The sequence below is a fragment of the Mus musculus genome, chromosome 10 (genome assembly GCF_000001635.26).
Source record: "Mus musculus strain C57BL/6J chromosome 10, GRCm38.p6 C57BL/6J".
NCBI classification, from domain to species: domain Eukaryota; kingdom Metazoa; phylum Chordata; class Mammalia; order Rodentia; family Muridae; genus Mus; species Mus musculus.
The window spans coordinates 30,478,591-30,502,886 of record NC_000076.6 but is presented as its reverse complement, the minus strand read 5'-3'; the positions used below and the strand labels follow the sequence as shown (position 1 = coordinate 30,502,886).

The 24,296-nt window shown below is 40.9% G+C and overlaps 1 non-coding gene across 1 annotated transcript; it reads right to left on the bottom strand.

The window, feature by feature from the left end:
* Positions 1-8,838: 8,838 nt before the first annotated feature.
* Positions 8,839-8,945, bottom strand: Gm22623. The gene has a single exon (XR_003949139.1). It is a non-coding gene; the product is annotated as a U6 spliceosomal RNA (small nuclear RNA).
* Positions 8,946-24,296: the final 15,351 nt, after the last annotated feature.

Below are 24,296 nucleotides of genomic sequence, written 5' to 3'. Positions count from 1 at the left end.
CCCTTTCAGCCCAAGGGCTGCTCCTCCCACTGATGTCCAACAAGGCCATCCTCTGCCACATATGCCCTGGGTCCCTCTGTGTGTATTCTTTGGTTGGTGATCCAGTCCCTGGGAGCTCTAGGGGAGCTGGCCAGTTGGCACTGTTGCTCCCTCCATGGGCCTGCAACCCCCCTCAGGTCCTTCAGTACCTTCTCCAATTCCTCCATCAGGGACTCTTCACTAAGTCCAATGGTTGGCTTTTAGCATCCACCCATGTATTTGTCAGGATCTGGCAAAGCTTCTCAGGAGACAGCTATATAAGGCTCCCATCAGCAAGCACTTCCCGGCATCCACAATAGCATCCAGGTTTGGTGACTGTATATGGGATGGATCCCCAGGTGGGGCAGTCTCTGGATGGCCTTTCCTTCAGTCTCTGCTCCATATTTTTTCCCCATATTTCCTCTTGTGATTATTTTGTCCCCCCTTCTAAGAATGACTGAAGCATCCACACTTTGGTCTTCCTTCTTCTTGAGCTTCATATGGTCTGTGAATTGAATCTAGGGTATTCCGAGCTTTTGAGCTAATATCCACTTATCAGTGAATACACACCATGTGTGTTCTTCTGTGACTACTTACCTCACTCATGATGATATTTTTCAAGCTCCATGCATTTGCCTACAAATTTCATGAAGTCATTGTTTTTAATAGCTGAGTAGTATTCCACTGGGTAAATGTCCCACATTTTCTGTATGCATTCCTCTGTTGAGGGACATTTGGGTTCTTTCCAGCTTCTGGGTATTATAAGTAAGGCTACTGTGAACATAGTGGAGCATGTGCCCTTCTTACATGTTGGAGCATCTTCTGGTTATATGCCCAGGAGTGATATAGCAGGGTCCTCATGAAGTACTATGTTCAATTTTCTGAGGAATTGCCAAATTGATTTCCAGAGTGGTTGTACCAACTTGCAGTCCCACCAGAAACCGAGGAGTGTTCCTCTTTCTCCATATCCTCACCAGCATCTGCTGTCACCTGAGTTTTTGATCTTAGCCATTCTGACTGGTGTGAGATGGAATCCCATGGTCATTTTGATTTCCATTTCCCTGATGACTAAGGATGTTCAACATTTCTTTAGGTGTTTGTCGGCCATTTGGTGTTCCTCAGTTGAGATTTCTCTGTTTAGCTCTGTTTGTAATTCTTTTGATAGGATTATTGGATTCTCTGGAGTCTAACTTCTTGAGGTCTTTGTATATATTGGATATTAGTCCTTTATCGAATGTAGTATCGGCAAAGATCTTTTCCCAATCTGTTGGTTGCCATTTTGACCTATTGACAGTGTCCTTTGCCTTACAGAAGCTTTGCAATTTTATGAATTTTTTTGCATTTGTCGATGGTTGATCTTAGAGATGAGTCATTGTTGTTCTGTTCAGGGAAATTTCCTCCTGTGCCTGAGTGTTCAAGGCTTTTCCTCACTTTCTCTTCTATTAGTTTCAGTGTATCTGTTTTTATGTGGAGGTCCTTGATCCACTTAGACTTGAGCTTTGTACAGAGGGATAAAAATGGATCAATTTTCATTCTTCCACATGTTGACTGCTAGTTGAACCAGCACCATTTGTTGAAAATGCTGTCTTTTTTCTCCTGGATGGTTTTAGCTCGTTTCTCAAAGATCAAGTGACCACAGCTATGTGGTTTCATTTCTGGGTCTTCAATTCTATCACATTAATCTACCTGCCTGTCACTGTACCAATACCATGTAGTTTTCTATCATGATTGCTTTGTAGTACAGCTTGACGTCACTAATGGTGATTCCCTCAGTTCTTTTATTGTTGAGAAGAGTTTTTGCTGCCCTGGATTTTTTTATTATTCTAGATGAATTTACAAATTGCTCTTTCTTACTCTGTGAAGAATTGAGTTGGAATTTTAATGGGGATTGCATTGAATCTGTAGATTTCTTTCATCAAGATGGCCATTTTTTACTATATTAATTCTGCCAATCTGTGAGCATGGGAGATCTTGCCATCTTCTGAGGTCTTCTTCAATTTCATTCTTCAGAGACTTGAAGTTCTTCTCATACAGATATTTCACTTGTTTTGTTAGAGTCACACCAAGGTATTTTATATTATTTGTGACTATTTTGAAGGGTCTTGTTTCCCTAATTTCTTTCTCATCCCACTTGTTCTTTGAGTAGAAGAAGGCCCCTGATTTGTTTCAGTTAATTTTATATCTGGCTTCTTTGCTGAAGTTGTTTATAAGGTGTAGGTGTTCTGTAGCGGAATGTTTGGGCTCACTTAAGTATACTATCATATCATCTGCAAATAGTGATATTTTTACTTCTTTTCCAATTTGTATCCGTTTGACCTTCTTTTGTTATATAATTGCTCTGGCTAGAACTTCAAGTACTATATTGAATATATAAAGAGAGAGTGGGCAGGCTTGTCTAGTCCCTGGTTTTAGAGGGATAGCTTCAAGTTTGTCTCCAATTAGTTTGATGTTGGCTACTAAGGTTTGCTGTCTATTGCTTTTATTATGTTTAGGTATAGGCTTTGAGTTTCTGATCTTTCCAAGACATGAAGGGTTGTTGATTTTGTCAAAGGCTTTGTCTACATATAATGAAATGATAATGTGGTTTTTTTTCTCCTTTGAGTTTGTTTATATAGTGGATTACATTGAAGGATTTCTGTATATTGAACCCCTTTAACTCCTTTACTCCTTTCTCTAACTCCTCTATTGGGGACCCCACACTCAGTCCAATGGTTGGCTGTGAGCATCTGCCTCTGTATTTGTAAGGCTCTGACAGGGCCTTTCATGAGACAGCAATGAGAAGTGCTCCTTTCAGCATGCACTTCTTGGCATCTACAATAGTGTCTGGGTTTGGTCACTGTAAATGGGATGGAACACTACTCAATAAAATTCTCACAAACCAAATCCAAAACCGTGAAAATAATCATTCACTATGATCAAATAGGCTTCATCCCAGGGATGCAGGAATGGTTTAATATAATCAACATAATCTACTATATAAGCCTGCCCACTCTCTCCCTATCTATTCAATATAGTACTTGAAGCTTCCGTCTATTACAAATAAGGCTGCTATGAACATAGTGGAGCATGTGTCCTTATTACATGGTGGAACATCTTCTGGTTATATGCCCAGGAGTGGTATTGCTGGATCTTCTGGTAGAACTATGTCCAATTTTCTGAGGAGCCACCAAACTGATTTCCAGAGTGGTTGTACCAGCTTGCAGTCCCACCAGCAATGGAGGAGTGTTCCTCTTTCTGCACATCCTCGCCAGCATCTGCTGTCACTTGAGTTTTTGATCATAGCCATTCTGACTGGTGTGAGGTGGAATCTCAGGGTAGACCCACACACATAGAATTGAAGTCTCCTATATTTCTTTAAGGGAGTTATTTATGTCCATCTTAAACTCCTGTATCATCATTGTGATATGTGAGTTTAGATCAGAATCTTGCTTTTCAGGTATGTTGGAGTATCCATGGCTTGCTGTGGTGGGAGAACTGGGTTCTGATGATGCCAAGTAGCATTGGTTTCTGTTGCTTATGTTCTTGTCCTTGCTTGTCTTGTCCTTGTCAGCATCTCGTTACATCTGTTGTTAGCTGGCCTTGCTGTCTCTCTGACTGGAGCCTATCCCTACTGTGAGCCTGAGAGCCTGGGCATGTCAGAACTCCTGAATGTCAAGAAGTCTCTGTGAGCCTGAGTGTGTCAGAACTCCTGGGGGTCAAGCTATCTCTGGGTGTGATTGTGGTGTAGAGGACTGTAGCACAGGGTCCATCTCCTGTACATAGTTTTTCTTTATGTCCTCTACCATCATCATGAGATATGCTTTTAAATCCAGGTCTACCTTTTCAGGTATGTTTGGATGCCCTGTACTGGGCAAAGTGGGCGTTCTGGGTTCTGATGATGGTGAGTGGTCCTGGTTTCTGTTAGTAGGATTCTTACGTTTACCTTTCGCCATCTGGCAATCTCTGGAGTTAGTTGTTATAGTTGTCTTTGTTTAGAGATTGTTCCTCTGTTGATTTTGTTACTCTCTATCAGCAGACGTGGGAGACTAGCTCTCTCCTCTGAGTTTCAGTGGTCAGAGCAGTCTCTGCAGGCAAGCTCTCCTCTTTCAGGGAAGGTGCACAGTTATCTGGTGTTTGGACCTCCTCCTGGCTGAAGAAGGCTCAAAACATGATCTTTCCCAGGAGCTGTGTTGCTTTGGCCAGGAAGGTGGCCGGTTGTCTGGAGCCAAAGATGGCGCCGCCTCAGAAGCTCTCTGGCTCTTGCCTGTCCCAGAAACAGCTGGCCTCTGTATTCCACATCCTCACCCGTCCAGCCTGCCCTCCGCGGAGTCCCGAAGCCAAGGAGGCTCCCGCCGCCGGGGCCTGAGGCAGAAACCTCTCTGGCCGGGCAGACCCCTGTGTTCTCACCAGGAAGGTGGCCTGGAGCCGAAGATGGCGCTGCCTCAGAAGCTCTCTGGCTCTCGCCTGTCCCTGAAACGGCTGGCCTCTGTATTCCACACCCTCACCCGTGCAGTCTGCCCTCCGTGGAGTCCCAGAGCCAAGGAAGCTCCCGCTGCCGGGGCCTGAGGCAGAAACCTCTCGGGCCGGGCGGGAAGTCAAATATTTTAACATGGTTAGCATTCCTCTTTCTTTCTTTCTTTCTTTCTTTCTTTCTTTCTTTCTTTCTTTCTTTCTTTCTTTCTTTTTTATCAGAAAACAGTTTATTATGGCAACAACTAAGTGAGAAATAGATACTATTATTATTTAAATAAATTTTGGCATTCATTTATATGTCAAATAAAAAGCAAAGCTTCTCTTACCAAGCATACATTTAAACCTAGAGAAACTGGAAAATATATATTTATAACAGATCATAAACATGACTTATAACTAGATAGTATTTATGCTTTACAAAGTTTAAGGTGGTGACATAAGCAATATTCTCAACTGATGATATTTATGCTTCAAAGTGATACAAACTGCTTCAAGTGTGGTTGAAGGCAGAATTCACATTAAATTAGCCTCAATAGTAGCATGTTTTTATATCAGTGCATAGGTCTAAAAACCTTTACCTTGGTTCTTTGAGATCTGAATATCAGATAGTTGATAAAATTATATCTTTTACCTGATATGATTTCTTAAATCAATTACCAAGAACAAACCATAGCAAAGTGTCCACACAATACATACTTTGGACTGACTGTCTGAAAAATTCTAGAGAAATATACATTCAAAAAAGGGCACTCACTATTAAAGTATTCTTCAAAAATTTCCTCCAAAATAAATAGGAAAAGCAAATGACATTTCACAAAGGAAAAGAAATCTATAGCTTTAGACAACAGCATTTATAGCAGAAAGCAGGAACAAAATGGACTACCCAATGTGTATTTTGCATTCTTACATCATTTCAGCTATTTATTGTAAATAAAAAGAAAAGTACTAATACTATGCCCATTCCCCACACCACAAAGTTGTTTCATCATCTGCTCATTCAGTCACTGTTGCTAGGACCAATACTCAAAATTGAGTTTGTCAACTCTAAGTCTCAGACCCTAATGAGTTCTCCAATAGAATATTGCATAGAATTGCAACAGTGTATTATGGTTTGGAATTTTCATCTAATTAAATCCTCTGAATAATGGAATAAAGAGGCATTATCATCATGAGTAGGAAAGTAGACTCACAAGATGTTCTTTTCCATAATTCCCATAAATATTGGGAAATTTCTTTTTCTTGTATGTCTGAGCAATTAATCACAATGATATAAACAAATTAATGAATGAAGGAATGCATTTATTTCTCATATTTTATTCCATTTGTCCATTCAATAAATATGGGTGAGTATAATACAGTGGACCTTCTAACATTTGTCATCTCTTTCCCTGTCCATTTCTTCCACTGACCCAAAGAGATGGTCCCTTTCAAAGCTTAACCCTCATCCTCTGATGTCCTCTCTGGATATATTCTCCCCAGCCTCATTTATGGTTAACTCAACTAACCAATCTCTATTCCAAATTCATATCACTGAAAACGACTTCATTTTCCCCAAAAATTTTTATTAAGCAATTTCTTCCTTTACATTTCAAATGCTATCCCAAAAGTCCCCCAGACCCTCCCCCAACCCAGCTCCCCTACTCACCCACTCCCACTTCTTGGCCCAGGTGTTCCCCTGTACTGGGGCATATAAAGTTTGCAAGACCGAGGGGCCTCTCTTCCCAATGATGGCCAACTAGGCCATCTTCTGCTACATATGCAGCTAGCGACACAAGCTCTGGGGGTACTGCTTAGTTCATATTGTTGTTCCACCTATAGGGTTGCAGACCCCTTTAGCTCCTTGGGTACTTTCTCTAGCTCCTCCATTGGGGACCCTGTGTTCCATCCAATAGCTGACTGTGAGCATCCACTTCCGTGTTTGCCAGGCACCCGCATAGCCTCACAAGAGACAGCTATATCAGGGTCCTTTCAGCAAAATCTTGCTGGTGTATGCAATGATGTCTGCGTGTGGAGGGTGATTATGGGATGGATCCCCAGGTGAGGCAGTCTCTACATGGTCCATCCTTTTGTCTCAGTTCCAAACTTTGTCTGTGTAACTCCTTCCATGGGTATTTTGTTTCCCATTCTAAGAAGGAGCAAAGAATCCACACTTTGGTCTTTTTTCTTCTTGAGTTTCATGTGTTTTGCAAATTGTATCTTGGGTATCCTAAGTTTCTGGGCTAATATGCACTTATCAGTGAGTCCATATCATGTGAGTTCTTTTGTGATTGGGTTGCTTCACTCAGGATGATGCCCTCCAGGTCCATCCATTTGCCTAGGAATTTCATAATTGCTGTAAATGTGCCATATTTTCTGTATCCATTCCTTTGTTGAGAGACATCTGGGTTCTTTCCAGCTTCTGGTTATTATTAATAAGGCTGCAATGAACATAATGAAGCATGTGTCCTTATTACCAATTGGAACATCTTCTGGATATATGCCCAGGAGAGGTATTGCGGGATCCCCTGGTAGTACTATGTCCAATTTTCTGAGGAACCGCCAGACTGATTTCCAGAGTGGTTGTACAAGCTTGCAATCCCACCAGCAATGGAGGAGTGTTCCTTTTTCTCCACATCCTCGCCAGCATCTGCTGTCACCTGAATTTTTGATCTTAGCCATTCTGACTGGTGTGAGGTAAAATCTCAGAGTTGTATTGATTTGCATTTCCCTGATGATTAAGGATGTTGAACATTTTTCAGGTGCTTCTGAGCCATTCAGTATTCGTCAGGTGAGAATTCTTTGTTTAGCTCTGAGCCCCATTTTTAATGGGGTTATTTGATTTTCTGGAGTCCACCTTCTTGAGTTCTTTATATATATTGGATATTAGTCCCCTATCTGATTTAGTATAGGTAAAGGTCCTTTCCCAATCTGTTGGTGGTCTTTTTGTCTTATTGACGGTGTCTTTTGCCTTGCAGAAGCTTTGCAGTTTCATGAGGTCCCATTTGTCAATTCTCGATCTTACAGCACAAGCCATTGCTGTTCTATTCAGGAATTTTTCCCCTCTGCCCATATCTTCGAGGCTTTTCCCCACTTTCCCCTCTATAAGTTTCAGTGTCTCTGGTTTTATGTGGAGTTCCATGATCCACTTAGACTTGACCTTAGTACAAGGAGATAAGAATGGATCAATTCACATTCTTCTACATGATAACTGCCAGTTGTGTCAACACCATTTGTTGAAAATGCTGTCTTTTTTCCACTGGATGGTTTTAGCTCCCTTGTCAAAGATCAAGTGACCATAGGTGCGTGGGTTTATTTCTGGGTTTTCAATTTTATTTCATTGGTCTACCTGTCTGTCACTATACCAGTACCATCTAATGAGATGATCATTTTTTTTTTGTCTTTAAGTTTGATAATATAGTGAATTACGTTGATGGATTTCCATATATTGAGCCATCCTTGCATCCTTGGGATGAAGCCTACTTGATCATGATTATTTTGATGTGTTCTTGGATTTGGTTTGTAAGAATTGTATTAAGTATTTTTGCATAGATGTTCATACGGGTAACTGTTCTGAAGTTCTCTTTCTTTGTTGGGTCTTTGTGTGTTTTAGGTATCAGAGTAATTGTAGCTTACTAGAATGAATTGGGTAGAGTCGTTCTGTTTCTATTTTGTGGAATAGTTTGAGGAGTATTGAAACTTGGTCTTCTTTGAAGGTCTGATAGAACTTTGCACTAAACCCATCTGGTCCTGTGTTTTTTTTGGTTGGGAGACTATTAATGACTGTTTCTATTTCTTTAGGGGATATGGGGCTGTTTAAATTGTTAATCTGATCCTGATTTAACCTTGGTACCTGGTATCTGTCTAGAAATTTGTCCACTTCATCCAGATTTTCTAGTTTTGTTGAGTCTAGGCTTTTATAGTAAGGTCTGATGATTTTTTTGAATTTCCTCAGATTCTTTTGTTATGTCTCCCTTTTCATTTCTGATTTTGCTAATTAGGATACTGTCCCTGTGCCCTCTAGTCTGGCTAGAGGTTTATCTATCTTGTGGATTTTCTCAAAGAATCAGCTTCTGGTTTGGTTGATTCTTTGTATAGTTCTTTTTCTTTCCACTTTGTTGAATTCAGCCCTAAGTTTGATTATTTCCTGCTATCTACTCCTCTTGGGTGAAATTGCTTCCTTTGTTCTAGAGCTTTAAGGTGTTTTGTCAAGCTACTAGTGTATCCTCACTGCAGCTTCTTTTTTTTTTTTTCCTTTTCCATTTTTTATTAGGTATTTAGCTCATTTACATTTCCAATGCTATACCAAAAGTCCCCCATACCCACCCACCCCTCTTCCCCTACCCACCCACTCCCCCTTTTTGGCCCTGGCGTTCCCCTGTACTGGGGCATAAAAATATGGAACGCTTCACGAATTTGCGTGTCATCCTTGCGCAGGGGCCATGCTAATCTTCTCTGTATCGTTCCAATTTTAGTATATGTGCTGCCGAAGCAAGCACTGCAGCTTCTTTTTGGAGGCACTCAGAGCTATGAGTTTTCTTCTTAGGACTGCTTTCATTGTGTCCCATAAGTTTGCATATGTTTTGGCTTCATTTTCATTAAACTCTAAAAGGTCTTTAATTTCTTTATTTCTTCCTTTACCAAATTATAATTGAGTAGACTGTTGTTCAGCTTCTAGGTATATGTGGTTTTTCTATTATTTATTTTGTTATTGAAGATCAGCCTTAGTCCTTGGTGATCTGATAGCGTGCATGGGATTATTTCAGTATTTTTGTATCTGTTGAGGCTTGTTTTGTGACCAAGTATATGGTATCATGAGGTGCCAAGAAGAAGGTATATCCTTTTGTTTTAGGATGAAATGTTCTATAGATATCCATTTGTTTCATAACTGCTGTTAGTTTCACTGTGTCACTGTTTAGTTTCTGTTTACAGGATCTGTCCATTAATGAGAGTGGGGTGTTGAAATCACTATTATTGTGTGAGTTGTAATGTGTGCTTTGAGTTTTAGCAAAGTTTCTTTAATGAAAGTGGATGCCCTTGCATTTGGAACATAGATATTCAGAATTGAGAGTTCATCTTGGTAAATTTTCCTTTGATGAGTAAGAAGTGTCCCTCCTTATCTTTTTTGATATAACTTTAGGTTGAAAGTAGATTTTATTCGATATTAGAATGGCTACTCCAGCTTGTTTCTTGGGACCATTTGCTTGGAAAATAGTTTTCCAGCCTTTTACTCTATGATAGTGTCTGTCTTTGTCCCTAAGGTGGGTTTCCTGTATGCAGCAAAATAGTGGGTCCTGTTTATGTCACCAGTCTGTTAGTCTATGTCTTTTTATTGGGGAATTGAGTCCATTGATATTGAGACATTAGGAAAAGTAATTGTTGCTTCCTGTCATTTTTGTTTTTAGAGTTCGAATTCTGTTCATGTGGCTATCTTTTTTAGGTTTGTTGAAAGATTACTTTCTTGCTTTTTCTCGAGCTTAGTTTCCCTGCTTGTTTTGAAGTTTTCCCTTTATTATCCTTTGAAGGGCTGGATTTGTGGAAACATTGTATAAATTTCATTTTGTCATGGAATACCTTAGTTTCTCTATCTATATAGTAAGTGAGAGTTTTGCTGGGTAGAGTAGCCTTGGCTAGTATTTGTGTTCACTTAGAGTCTGTATAACATCTGCCTAGGATCTTTCGGCTTTCATAGTCTCTGGGGAGACGTCAGGTGTAATTCTGATAAGTCTGCCTTTGTATGTTACTTGACCTTTTTCCCTTACTGTTTTTAATATTCTTTGTTTTGTGCATTTGGTGTTTTGATTATTGTGTGACTGGAGGAATTTCTTTTCTGGTCCAATCTATTTGGAGTTCTGTAGGCTTCTTGTATGTTCATAGGCATCTCTTTCTTTAGGTTGGGGAAGTTTTCTTCTATAATTTTGTTGAAGATATTTACAGGCCCTGTAAGTTGGAAATATTCCTTCTCGTCTATATGTATTATCCTTAGGTTTGGTCTTCTCATTGTCTTCTGGGTATCCTCGATGTTTTTTTGTTAGGATCTTTTTGCATTTTGCATTTTCTTTGATTGTTGTGTCAATGTTTTCTATGGTATCTTGTGCACCTGAGATTCTCTCTTTTATCTCTTGTATTCTGTTGGTTATGCTTGCATCAATGGCTCCTGACTTCTTTTCTAGGTTTTCTATTTTCATAGTGGTCTCCCTTTGTGATTTTTTAATTGTTTCTACTTCCATTTTTAGATCCTGGATGGTTTTGTTCAATTTTTCCACCTGATTGGATGTGTTATCCTGTATTTTTTTAAGGGAGTTATTTATTTCCTTCTTATAGTCTTCCATCAACATCATGAGAAGTTACTTTAGATCCATATCTTGCTTTTCTGATGTGATAGTGTATCCAGGACTTGTTATGGTGGGATAGTTTGATTTTGATGATGCCAAGTAACCTTGGTTGTTGCTTCTGTTCTTATGCTTGCCTCTTGCCATCTGATTATCTCAAGTGCTTGCTGCCCTCAATATATCTGATTGGAACCTGTCCTTCCTGTAATACTGGTTGATTCAGGGCTCCTCAGAGTCTAGCTTTCTCTGTGATTCTGGGATGCCATGAACCTGAGATTCTGGGTGTGTCAGAGTTCTTGGCAGTCATGCTTTCTCTGAGACCCTGAGACCCTGGTGTGACCAAGCTCCTGGTATCCTGGTATCCTGGAATCCTAAGATCCTGGGTGTGTTACAGTGCCTGGAAGTGGTATCTCCTCTGGGTACCAGGTGTGTGTGTGTGTGTGTGTGTGTGTGTGTGTGTGTGTGTGTGTGAAACCAAGTCAGACCAGCATGGACCAGAAGAAACCCAAGTTGCTGGTCAGGCAGGGCTCCTGTGTCCTTGCTCCTGCTTGCACAGACCCATCACGATTGTTTTGGAACAGATGTTGCGTTCCACTCACCAGTTATCCTAAGATCCTGTGTGTCCTCTGGGGACCATGGTACTGTCCTCTGAGTTTAGGCCCAAGGTGGCCTGGAGCTGGTGCTGACCTTAAGCGCTATATAGCACTTCTAATTCAAGGTCAATCATTAATAGAGTCTTCACAATTATAATTATAATTTGTAGTTGGCTGATTGTTATCTTAATCAAGTTTATTCAAATTTGATAGTTAATTATTTCTACCTGTAAGAAGCAAAGTATAAAAACAGGGCTCAGAAAAGGAGTGTTTCAGAGAATTGGGCTAAGTAGATCTATTTAATCTAACACAACAAGAAGGAAGGCAGAAGGAAGATACAAACTAATTTACTGGTGACCTAAACTCTGGTAACCGCCAATCACAAAGCAGGTTCCTTTCTTGCTTTCTTTCCCATAACCCAATCAATTATGTCTCTTTATTTAATGTTCTCAATTAGGAGCCAGAAGAAGTTGGAGGATCTGGGGCCTATTTTTAAATTTCAAACTAGCAGTGTGACTTAGCTCTCTGATGTTGATTTGAAGAGCGACTTTAACATCATCATCGCCACCCAAACTGTTCTGTTACAGATATGCAATATCTGGGCACTGAGGCTTGTGGGGAGAAAATCAAACCAGATATGGGGGTCTCCAAAACAAGACAAGAAGCTTTGAGTGATCATATATCTTTCCTGTACATTTTCCTTCATCTTCTTCTATAAATGTGTTCTGAAACCTCTGTCTGGGAAGCCTTTTCAAGGAAGTCAACAAATGTAAAGTTTTATTGTCCAAAGTAGTTAAATGAGTTGAACAAGAAAGGGCGTGACTTGGTCCCTAGCCAGGTCCCCATTTTAGGGGAATGGATTGTGGGACCCTTTAATCTTGGAGTTTGGCTGTGAGATGTATGACCATGAGGTCATATGACCATGAGAACATAAGTTCATAGGTAGTTATGCTTCTGGCCCAAGCTTTCTATTTCCTGATCCTCTGAGAAATAATGAGTCTTACCAAATTTCTTTGACAGCTAGAGAGGTTTGGATGTATAATCCTTGTATGGAGGAATATGGGGATCACAAGTGGGGTGTCATTGTGAAGGCTCTAATATGGGAGATGTTTTAAAAGAGAAGTGAATAAGTAACTTAAGTGACATATGCATGAACAAAGACACTGGTCAATAAGTGGAACTACTTAGTGTGTAGCGCCTTCAAATTTGAGCCAATGGTTCTTTATTCTATGGGTTTATTGGTGCAGACTTGCTTATATTTAGCATCTTAATGGCATGCATATTTTATTAGACATAAAATTTTTTAAAATTGTTTTAAAAAGGAAAGGATGTGAAATGTCCCTTAATTCCTTTCCCATAGAATGTCCTTAGCTGATGGGAATTAATCTCCCCCTTCTTTCTCCTGGGTATAAAGTCATGCTGGTCTCAGCAGGGTGGGTTCTATATAGGAATCAAGTTTCCTATTCCAACAGGAAGGTTTTGAAGTACACTTGTTTTCTCCTTTTTTCCAGAATGGGATGGTTTTACCTTCAACATGTATAAATACTTCCTTCCTTATTTATCTATATTCAAGTGAGAATTTAGCAACCTTGCTAAGAAGTTCAACTGACAATAATTGGTAGATAGAAATTATGGTTAGAGAAGCTCGAGGTTCAAGCTTTAGGTTAGTGTATTTCTGTGGTAGAAAGGGGTCATCATTTGACAATTAGCCACTCTTCCTTACTAACATTTTCCCTCTTATATGATTAACCCAATTCCATCTTCCTTAAAGAGTACCCCTGAGATTATAGAAACTTCAGCTAGTTGTCTTAGTAGAGATTTAGCATACATTCCTTGAGCAAACACAATGTTTTCAAACAATCACCAACTAATTGTTGAAGATATCCTATAAATAGCCATGTTCAATATGGCTATTGGGCTACAGAATTACTATGAATGTAATGCAATACATTTGTAGATGACCAATTTCTCTTGCTGCGTCAAAAGTTTTGTAGCCCCTAATGCATAGCCATGTGGAGTGAAGTGAAAGAGGCTACTGATCAACTCCAGCCTAATGCTAGATGATCTTTGCACAGGCAAAGCAATGTTTTTTTTTGTTTGTTTGTTTTGTTGTTGTTTAGTTTTTTAAAATATATTTTTATTAGGTATTTTCCTCATTTACATTTCCAATGCTATCCCAAAAGTCCCCCATACCCTCCCCCCCACTCCCCTACCCACCCACTCCCACTATTTTGTGAGGAGTGGGTGTGGCGGCAGTCCCAAAGGCGCCAGGGACTGCAGCTAAGTCGTATGATTTGCACCTGACTTCCTCATATAAGCCACAAACATCTTGAGAGCTGCGCAGGTGTACCAGGATACCGGTGAATCCATTTTGGTGGAGATATGCCCCTGCTGCCCTGATTAGCTGAAGCTGCGTGCCTGGTGAGGTGGCGTGGCCTGCTGTGCATGGATGTGAACTGAGAGTATAAAAGAGTGAGAGGCCCAGGGTTCGAGGGAGATATAAACAAGGGAGATATAAACAAGGGGGAGATATAAACAAGGGAGATATAAACAAGAAGAAACAGGACTGAATAAACGTGTGCGGAAGGATCCTGTAGCAGCATCGTTCTTCCTGGCCAGTTGAGCGTGCGCAAGACTTTTTGGCCCTGGCATTCCCCTGTACTGGGGCATATAAAGTTTGCAAGTCCAATGGGCCTCTCTTTCCAGTGATGGCTTACTAGGCCATCTTTTGATACATATGCGGCTAGAGTCAAGAGCTCCGGGGTACTGGTTAGTTCATATTGTTGTTCCACCTATAGGGTTGCAGTTCCCTTTAGCTCCTTGGGTACTTTCTCTAGCTCCTCCATTGGGGGCCCTGTGATCCATCCATTAGCTGACTGTGAGCATCCACTTCTGTGTTTGCTAGGCCCCGGCATAGTCTCACAAGAGACAGTTATATCAGGGTCCTTTCAGCAAAATCTTGCTAGTGTATGCAATGGTGTCAGCGTTTGGAAGCTGATTATGGGACGGATCCCTGGATATGGCAATCACTAGATGGTCCATCCTTTTGTCACAGCTCCAAACTTTGTCTCTATAACTCCTTCCATGGGTGTTTTGTTCCCAATTCTAAGAAGGGGCAAAGTGTCCACACTTTGGTCTTCGTTCTTCTTCAGTTTCATGCGTTTAGCAAATTGTATCTTATATCTTGGGTATCCTAAGTTTCTGGGCTAATATCCACTTATCATTGAGTACATATTGTGTGAGTTCCTTTGTGATTGGGTTACCTCACTCAGGATGATGCCCTCCAGGTCCATCCATTTGCCTAGGAATTTCATAAATTCATTCTTTTTAATAGCTGAGTAGTACTCCATTGTGTAAATGTACCACATTTTCTGTATCCATTCCTCTGTTGAGGGGCATCTGGGTTCTTTCCAGCTTCTGGCTATGATAAATAAGGCTGCTATGAACATAGTGGAGCATGTGTCCTTCTTACCGGTTGGGACATCTTCTGGGTATATGCGCCGGAGAGGTGTTGCAGGATCCTCTGATAGTACTATATCCAATTTTCTGAGGAACCACCAGACTGATTTCCAGAGTGGTTGTACAAGCTTGCAATCCCACCAACAATGGAGGAGTATTCTTCTTCCCCCATATCCTTGCCAGCTTCTGCTATCACCTGAATATTTGATCTTAGCTATTCTGACTGGTGTGAGGTGGAATCTCAGGGTCATTTTGATTTGCATTTCCTTGATGACTAAGGATATTGAACATTTTTTAGATGCTTCTCCGCCATTCAATATTTTTCAGTTGAAAATTCCTTGTTTAGCTTTGTACCCCATTTTTAATAGGGTTATTTGGTTCTCTGTAATCTAACTTCTTGAGTTCTTTGTATGTATTTGATATTAGCCCTCTATCAGATTTAGGATTGATAAAGATATTTTCCCAATCTGTTGATTGCCATTTTGTCTTATTAACAATGTCCTTTGCCTTACAGAAACTTTGCAATTTTATGAAGGTCACATTTGTTAATTCTTGAGCTTAGAGCATAATCTATTGGTGTTCTGTTCAAAAAATTTTCCCTTGTGCCCATGTGCTTGAGGCTTTTCTCCACTTTCTTTTCTATTCGTTTCAGTGTATCTGGTTTTATGTGGAGTTCCTTGATCCACTTAGACTTGAGCTTTGCATTCTTCTATATGTTGACTGCCAGTTGAGCCAGCATCATTTGTTGAAAATGCTGTCTTTTTTCTTCTGGATGGCTTTAGCTCATTTGTCAAAGATCAAGTGACCATAGCTGTGTGGTTTCATTTCTGGGTCTTCAATTCCATTATATTGATTTACTGGCCTGTCAGTGTACCAATACCATGCAGTTTTGGTTTTTTTTTTTTTAATCTTATCATATTGCAATATTGCAGCTTGAGGTCAGAAATGGTGATTCCCCCAGTTCTTTTATTGTTGAGAATAGCTTTTGTTATCCTGGGTTTTTTATTATACCAGATGGATTTGCAAATTGCTCTTTCTAACTCTGTGAAGAATTGAGTTGGAATTTTGAAAGGGATTGAATTGAATCTATAGATTGCTTTTGTCAGGATGACCATTTTTACTATATTACTTCTGCCAATCTGTGAGCATGGGAGATCTTTCTATCTTCTGAAGTCTTCTTTGATTTCATTCTTCAGAGACTTGAAGTTCTTGTCATACATGTCTTTCACTTACTTAGAGTCAGACCAAGATGTTTTATGTTATTTGTGACCATTGTGAAAGGTGCTGTTTCCCTAATTTCCTTCACAGCCTGTTTATCCTTCTAGTAGAGGAAGGCCACTGATTTGTTTTAGTTAATTTTATATCCAGCCCCTTCCCTGAAGTTATCAGGTTTAGAAGTTCTTTGGTGGTATTTTTGTGGTAACTTAAGTATACTATCTGCAAATAGTGATATTTTGACTACTTCCTTTCCAATTTGTATTCCTTTGGTCTCTTTTGTTGTCTAATTGATCTGGCTAGGACTTCAAGTGCTATATTGAATAGGTAGGGAGAGAGTGGGCAGGCTTGTCTAGTCCCTGATTTTAGTGGGATTGCTTCAAATTTCTCTCCATTTAGTTTGATGTTGGCTACTGGTTTGCTGTATATTGCTTTTACTATTTTTAGGTATGGGCCTTGAAGTACTGATCTTTCCATTACTTTTATGATGAAGCGGTGTTGGATTTTGTCAAATGCTTTCTCAGCATCTAATGAAATGATCATGTGGTTTTTTTTTCCTTGAGTTTATATATATAGTGGATTATGTTGATGGATTTCTGTATATTGAATCACCCCTGAATCCCTGGGATGAAGTCTCCTTGATTAATGTGGATGATCATTTTGAAGTGGTCTTGGATTTGGGTTATGAGAATTTTATTGACTATTTTTTGCATAGATATTTATAAGGGAAATTGGTCTGAAGTTCTCTTTTTTTGTTGAATCTTTGTGTGGTTAGGTTTCAGAGTAATTGTGGATTCATGGAACGAATTTTGTAGTGTTCCTTCTGTTTCTGTTTTGTAGAATATTTTGAAGAGTATTGGTATTAGGTCTTCTTTGAAGGTCTGATAGAACTCTGTACTAAATCTATCTAGTCCTGGGTTTTATTGGTTGGGACACTATTAATGAGTGCTTCTATTTTTTTTTAGGGGTTATGGGACTGGTTAGATTATTTATCTGATCCTGACTTAAGTTTGGTACCTGGTGTCTGTCTAGAAAATTGTCCATTTCATTCAGGTTTTCCAGTTTTGTTGAGTATAGACTTTTGTAGTACAATCTGATTATTTTTTTTCTGAATTTCCTGTTGTTATGTCTTAAACGCGTTTTCACGACCGGCCAGGAAGAACACAACAAACCAGAATCTTCTGCGGCAAAACTTTATTGTTTACATCTTCAGGAGCAGGAGCCCAAGCCCCAAGCCCCAAAAACGAAAAAGCCCCCCCCCCCCGCTTACATCTTTAGGAGCCAGAGCGCCAGAGCGCCAGAGCACCAGAGCGCAGAGCAAGAGCTCTATTGTTTACATCTTTAGGAGCAAGCGAGCAAGAGCCAGAGCCAGAGAGCAAAAGCGCAAGAGCGCAAGCAAGAGAGAGAATGGCGGAAACCCCGTCCCCTTTTTAGGAGAGTTATCCTTCGCCTAGGACGTATCACTCCCTGATTGGCTGCAGCCCATGGCCGAGTTGACGTCATGGGAAAGGCAGAGTACATGTAGTGGAAAAATACCCTTGGCACATGTGCAGATTATTTGTTTACCACTTAGAACACAGCTGTCAGCGCCATCTTGTGACGGCGAATGTGGGGGCGGCTCCCAACATCTCCCCCTTTCCTTTTAATAAGAGCAATAGGCCACCCATATTAATGAGAGTGGAGATAGAGGTCAAATCCCCAGTGTGCAGGTAAAGGAGCCGTGTACAGGATTAGCTCTTAGGCTCACAGGCTTTTACCCAGAGCAACCCTGACCTGCTCCCGTGTCGTTTTGCCTGGAGAGAAGGACACTTGGACACTCAACCTTCTTGAAAGATGACATGTCTCTCTAGAATAGGCTCATATATGCCGCAGAGCCCTTCTACTGCAATGCTTAGCCGTGTAACTCTCTCGGGCTGCTGAAGCACACTCACTCTATCTCGTGCAATGAGACTAGCCTCGTGGGATGTAAGAGCTGAGTGGCCAGCGACCTATTGCCTAAGCATAGATAACCATATATCAGGGGAAGCACCATGTTCTAGTACTGCAAGTGCCTGGGCAATAACCACCTTGTCTCTCCTAGTTTGGGCCTTAAGTTTACAGACCAACCAAAGAAGCAACACTAATCCACAGCAAAGTGTATCTCCAAATAATATCAATCCCACCCATTCTTTAAAGAAGGGAAATGCTGAGGAGATCCAATTGGGTAATCCTTTGGTCAGGGACAGGTCCAAGCGCGTGGAGTTGACCTGAAGTCTCAATTCCCGAAGGATCTGTTCAAATTCAGCTGTCCAATTCTGTAACATATACTGAAAAAGACTTTTTGACAAATTAGCTGCCCTAGTAAATTTCTCATACTGAATGGAAGTAACACACAATCCCGGAAATTTTGTTCACATCTCAGCTGAGCTATTTGCCATAATACATCTAGTTGTTTCTGGACAAGATCTATGAGTTGACTAACCAGCATGAGATCACCCTGTATCTTGACATTAGCTGAGGCCTGTTTATCTATGACTGTAGTCACTGAGGCTGACAAAGTGTTAATGGTGTCAGTCGTCTGGACCTGTCCAGACAGAGCCAAGGCTGTCTGAATCAAGGCCAAACCCAGTTCCTAGTTAGTGGTAAAAAAGCAGGGGAATACTTGAGCATTATACATCACCGTCATTAGGAGTGGAAATGTCGACATTATCCCCCAACGCTGCTCTCTCTTTATTATTGACGCCCTGGACATCACCAAGACGAGGGACATCAGTATTCCCTTGGTCAGTCTGGATTTTTCGGGTGAGTCTTTCTGGTATCCAAAATGGGTTGTCTTCATTCTGTGGGAAAACACAGATAGCTCCCCTGGATCTTATCAAAATAGGATCCGGGCCATACCATTTATTATCAAGGACATTTTTCCATTTAACCATCTCATTGGGCCTATCTGGCTCTGAACAATGACGTTCAGCCGCAGTATGGCCATGAACATCAATATTTAAAAAATTGAGTGTAAAGAGTGCCATAGACACAGACACTCTTGGTACTCGGGGTAGAGTCTCCTCAATTCCCCTCTTCTGTTTTATAAGATAGGCTTTGAGGGTGCGATGCGCACGCTCAACAATACCCTGTCCTTGAGGGTTGTATGGAAGTCCAGTCAGGTGGGTCACGTCCATCTGACGGCAGAACTGCTGGAATTTTTGAGATGTATAAGCTGGTCCATTATCAGTCTTAAGGAGTTTGGGTTTCCCCCAAGCACTCTATGTCTCAAGACAATGTTGAATCACATGTGAGGCTTTTTCACCTGTTAAAGGTGTGGCAAACATTACACCAGAGCAGGTGTCAATAGAAACATGTAAATATTGATTTCTCCCAAAGGAGGAAATATGCGTGACATCCATTTGTCAGACCTGTAATGGCCTGATGCCACGAGGGTTTACCCCTACATGAGGAGTAGATAAAATTTGACAACAATCTAAAGGCATTATTAAGTAATCAGAATCACTTTCAGTAGAACCAATCCCTCTGGTAGCTCAAGGAATACCAGAGGAAGGAAAACAGCCATGTAGGCTTGGCAAAATTATTAGTTGAGCTATTCTGTCCCTTTGTGATATAGAAAAGACAACTTGAGGACAAGAACAGAGAACCCGAAGTTCCCCTTTATAATCCTGATCTACAACTCCAGGGTGGACAATAAGACCTTGTAGGCTGCAAGAGCCTGCCTCTGTCTCTCTGGCCACAAAATCTGAGAAGGACTCCTGAGGTCCCTGGACGATCTTTGTTAGTTGTCCAGTGGCTTCACCTGCTCGGGAGAGTGCCTTCCAGGCCCTAATAGCCGTGGAGGAAATTTGGGCATAAGCTCCCCAATGGTAGTTTGTCTGATCAGCAGAATAAGCTCCCTGACCCGTTAACAAGTCAAAAGTCCAATCTCTTTGCTCTGGAGTCAAAGCAGCTGCGTTTGCTCGGGCCTGCGCTTGTGCAGCCTCATGCCAAAGAGCTCTCCATTCCATATATTTGCCCATACTAGGGAGAGCGGCTTTTACAATCGTTTGCCAGTCGGCAGGAGTTAGTGCCATGCCGGCAAGCCTGTCTAACTGCACCAAGGTAAAATTAGCATTGGTTCCGTATTTACGGACCGACTCGGCAAGTTCTTTAATCTGCACATATTCTACCGGAGCGTGGACACGCCCACCCTCGGCTCCTTCAAAGACCGGAAATGCCTGTTGTATTTTCCTTTGTTCCTCTCTGGGAATGAATGAGTCTGCGCATTGCCTCTCTGCGCATTGTCTCTCTGCGCATTGTCTCTCTGCGCAGGGCTGACGCACTACGCAGGGTGGGGGCTCCGCATAGGGCGGAAGTGCACCTTGAAGCCGACTGCCCGGAGGCCAAGCAGTAAACTGGCCTTCGCCAGCCGCTTTTGGCTTTTTTCTTGACCAATTAGCTCGCATTTTATCTGGCTGGCATTTTTCTCTCTCAAAACGAGCTGCTTCTTCCTCCCAGTCTGTTTCTTCAGAGGAGAATTCGTCATCTGATTCAGAGCTACTAAGAGCTGGCTTCTCTAATTGATCTTTTTTCTTTTCTTTTTTCTTTTCCTTCCTTCTAATCTCTCCCCAGGTATTCTTACCTGACCTTAACTTTTCCTCGGGTTCAAGACCCTTGGAAAGGCCTGTATACTTATTTTGTGTACCATATTTCCTCTTTGCTCCTATTCTCTCTCCCCGCTTTACTTCTGATAGACTGCCCTGAACTTCATCCAGAATTTTCAGCCCTGCCTTAATCACTTGATAACATGTGAAAAAGAACAAAAGGGCTCCTAACACTAGAAAAAATTTAAGGCCAAACATACCTTGTAAAGCTATTTCCCACTTTACTTCTGATAGACTGTCTTGAATTTCGTTAGAAAGTTCAAGGCCAGGCGTACCTTGTAAAGCTATACTTACGGGTACCCTGTTCCCCAGCTGAAGAGTTCTGAATTCACGCAGTTGAATCCTTCTCAACAGTCTGTTTTACGGTAACCTTTATGACCGTGACCCGCAGTTCTGGTTCCGGAATGAGGAATCTTCCTTGCGCCGGTGATGGTTAACTCCCGTCCCGGGTTTTCTCTTCCCGGGTTCTCGGCACCAACTCTTAAACGCGTTTTCACGACCGGCCAGGAAGAACACAACAAACCAGAATCTTCTGCGGCAAAACTTTATTGTTTACATCTTCAGGAGCAGGAGCGCAAGCCCCAAGCCCCAAAAACGAAAAAGCCCCCCCGCTTACATCTTTAGGAGCCAGAGCGCCAGAGCGCCAGAGCGCCAGAGCGCAGAGCAAGAGCTCTATTGTTTACATCTTTAGGAGCAAGCGAGCAAGAGCCAGAGCCAGAGAGCAAAAGCGCAAGAGCGCAAGCAAGAGAGAGAATGGCGGAAACCCCGTCCCCTTTTTAGGAGAGTTATCCTTCGCCTAGGACGTATCACTCCCTGATTGGCTGCAGCCCATGGCCGAGTTGACGTCATGGGAAAGGCAGAGTACATGTAGTGGAAAAATACCCTTGGCACATGTGCAGATTATTTGTTTACCACTTAGAACACAGCTGTCAGCGCCATCTTGTGACGGCGAATGTGGGGGCGGCTCCCAACAGTTATGTCTCCCTTTTTATTTCTGATTTTGTTAATTTGGATACTGTCTCTGTGCTCTCTGGTTAGTCTGGCTAAGGGTTTGTCTATCTTGTTGATTTTCTCGAAGAACCAGCTCCTGATTTTGTTGATTCTTTGTATATTTCTTTTTGTTTCTACTTAGTTTATTTCAGCCCTGAGTTTGATTATTCCCTGCTGTCTACTCCTCTTGAGTGTATTTTCTTCTTTTTGTTCTAGAGCTTTCAGATGTCCTGTCAAGCTGTTAGTGTATGCTTTGTCCAGTTTCTTTTTGGAGGAACTTAGAGCTCTGAGTTTTCCTCTTAGGACTGCTATCATTGTGCCCCATAAGTTTGGGTATGTTGTGCCTTCATTTTCATTAATTTCTAAAAAGTTTTCAATTTCTTTATTTCTTCCTTGACCAAGTTATCATTGAGTAGATTGTTGTTTCCATGTATATGTGGGTGGGCTTTCTATTGTTTCCGTTCCTATTGAAGACCAGCCGTAGTCCGTGTTGATCTGATAGGATGCATTGGATCATTTGTATTTTCTTGTATCTGTTGAGCCCTGTTTTGTAACCAATTATATGGCCAATTTTGGAGATGGTGCTATGAGGTGCTGAGAAGGTGGTATATTCTTTTTTTTTTTTTGATAAAATATTCTATAGGTATCTGTTAAATCTATTTGGTTTATAACTTCTGTAAGTTTCACTGTGTCTCTGTTTAGTTTCTGTTTCCATGATCTGTCCATTCGTGAGAGTGAGATGTTGAGGTCTCTCACTATTATTGTAAGAGGTACAATGTATACTTTGAGCTTCAGTAAAATTTCTTTTATGAATGTTGGTGCCCTTGAATTTGGAGCATAGATCTCCAGAATTGCAAGTTCTTCTTGGTAGATTTTTCCTTTGATGAGTATTACGTGTCCTTCCTTGTCTTTTTTGATAACTTTAGGTTGAAAGTAGATTTTATTCAATATTAGAATGGCTACCTCAGCTTGTTTCTTGGGACCATTTGCTTGGAAAATTGTTTTCCAGACTTTTACTCTGAGGTAGTGTCTGTCTTTGTCATGGAGGTGAGTTTTTTTTTTTTTTTTTTGGTTTGCAGAAAATTTTTTCTTTTCTTTTCTTTTTCTTTCTTTCTTTCTTTCTTTCTTTCTTTCTTTCTTTCTTTTTATTACGTATTTTCTTCAATTACATTTCTGATGTGTAGCAAAATGTTGGGTCCTGTTTATGTAGCCAGTTTGTTAGTTTATGTCTTTTTATTGGGGAATTGAGTACATTAAGAGATATTAAGGAAAGATGATTGTTGCTTCCTGTTATATTTGTTTTTAGAGTTGTAATTATGTTCATGTGGCTACCTTTTTGTTGTTGTTGTTGTTAAAAGAAGATTATTTTCTTGCCTTTTCTAGGGTGTAGTTTCCTTCCTTGTGTTGGAATTTTCCATTTACTATCTTTTCAAGGGCTGGATTTTTGGAAAGATATTGTGAAAATTTATTTTTGTCATAGAATATCTTGGTTTCTCCATCTATGGTAATTGATAGTTTTTCTGGGTATAGTAACCTGGGCTGGCATTTGTATTCTCTTAGGGTCTGTATGACATCTGCCCAGCATCTCTGTCTTTCATAGTCTCTGGGGAGAAGTCAGGTGAAATTCTGATTGGTCTGCCTTTATATGTTACTTGACCTTTTCCCCTTACTGCTTTTAATATTCTCTCTTTGTTTTGTGCATTTGGTGTTTCGATTACTATGTGACAGGAGGAATTTATTTTCTGGTCCAATCTATTTGGAAATCAGTAGGCTCCCTGCATGTTGATGGGCATCTCTTTCTTTAGGTTAGGAAAGTTTTCTTCTATAATTTTGTTGAAGATATTTTCTGGCCCTTTAAATTGGGAATCTTTACTCTCTTCCATACCTATTATCCTTAGGTTTGGCCTTCTCATTGTGTCCTGGATTTCCTGGATGTTTTGTGTTAGGACCTTTTTGCATTTTGCATTGTCTTTGACTGTTGTGTTTTCTATGGTATCTTCTGCACCTGAAATTGTCTCTTCTATCTTTTTTTTTTGTTGTTTTTGTGATGCTTACATCTATGACTTTTGATCTCTTTTCTGTTTTTTTATCTCCAGAATTGTCTTTGTGATTTCTTTATTGTTTATACTTCTTTTTTTCCCCATTTTTATTAGGTATTTAGCTCATTTACATTTCCAATGCTATACCAAAAGTCCCCCATACCCACCCACCCCCACTCCCCTACACACCCACTCCCCCTTTTTGGCCCTGGCGTTCCCCTGTACTGGGGCATACAACGTTTACGTGTCCAATGGGCCTCTCTTTCCAGTGATGGCCGATTAGGCCATCTTTTGATACATATGCAGCTAGAGTCAAGAGCTCTGGGGTACTGGTTAGTTCATAATGTTGTTCCACCTATAGAGTTGCAGATCCCTTTAGCTCCTTGGGTTCTTTCTCTAGCTCCTCCATTGGGAGCCCTGTGATCCATCCAATAGCTGACTATGAGCATCCACTTCTGTGTTTGCTAGGCCCTGGCATAGTCTCAGAAGAGATAGCTACATCTGGGTCCTTTCAATAAAATCTTGCTAGGGTATGCAATGGTGTCAGCGTTTGGATGCTGATTATGGGGTGGATCCCTGGATATGGCAGTCTCTACA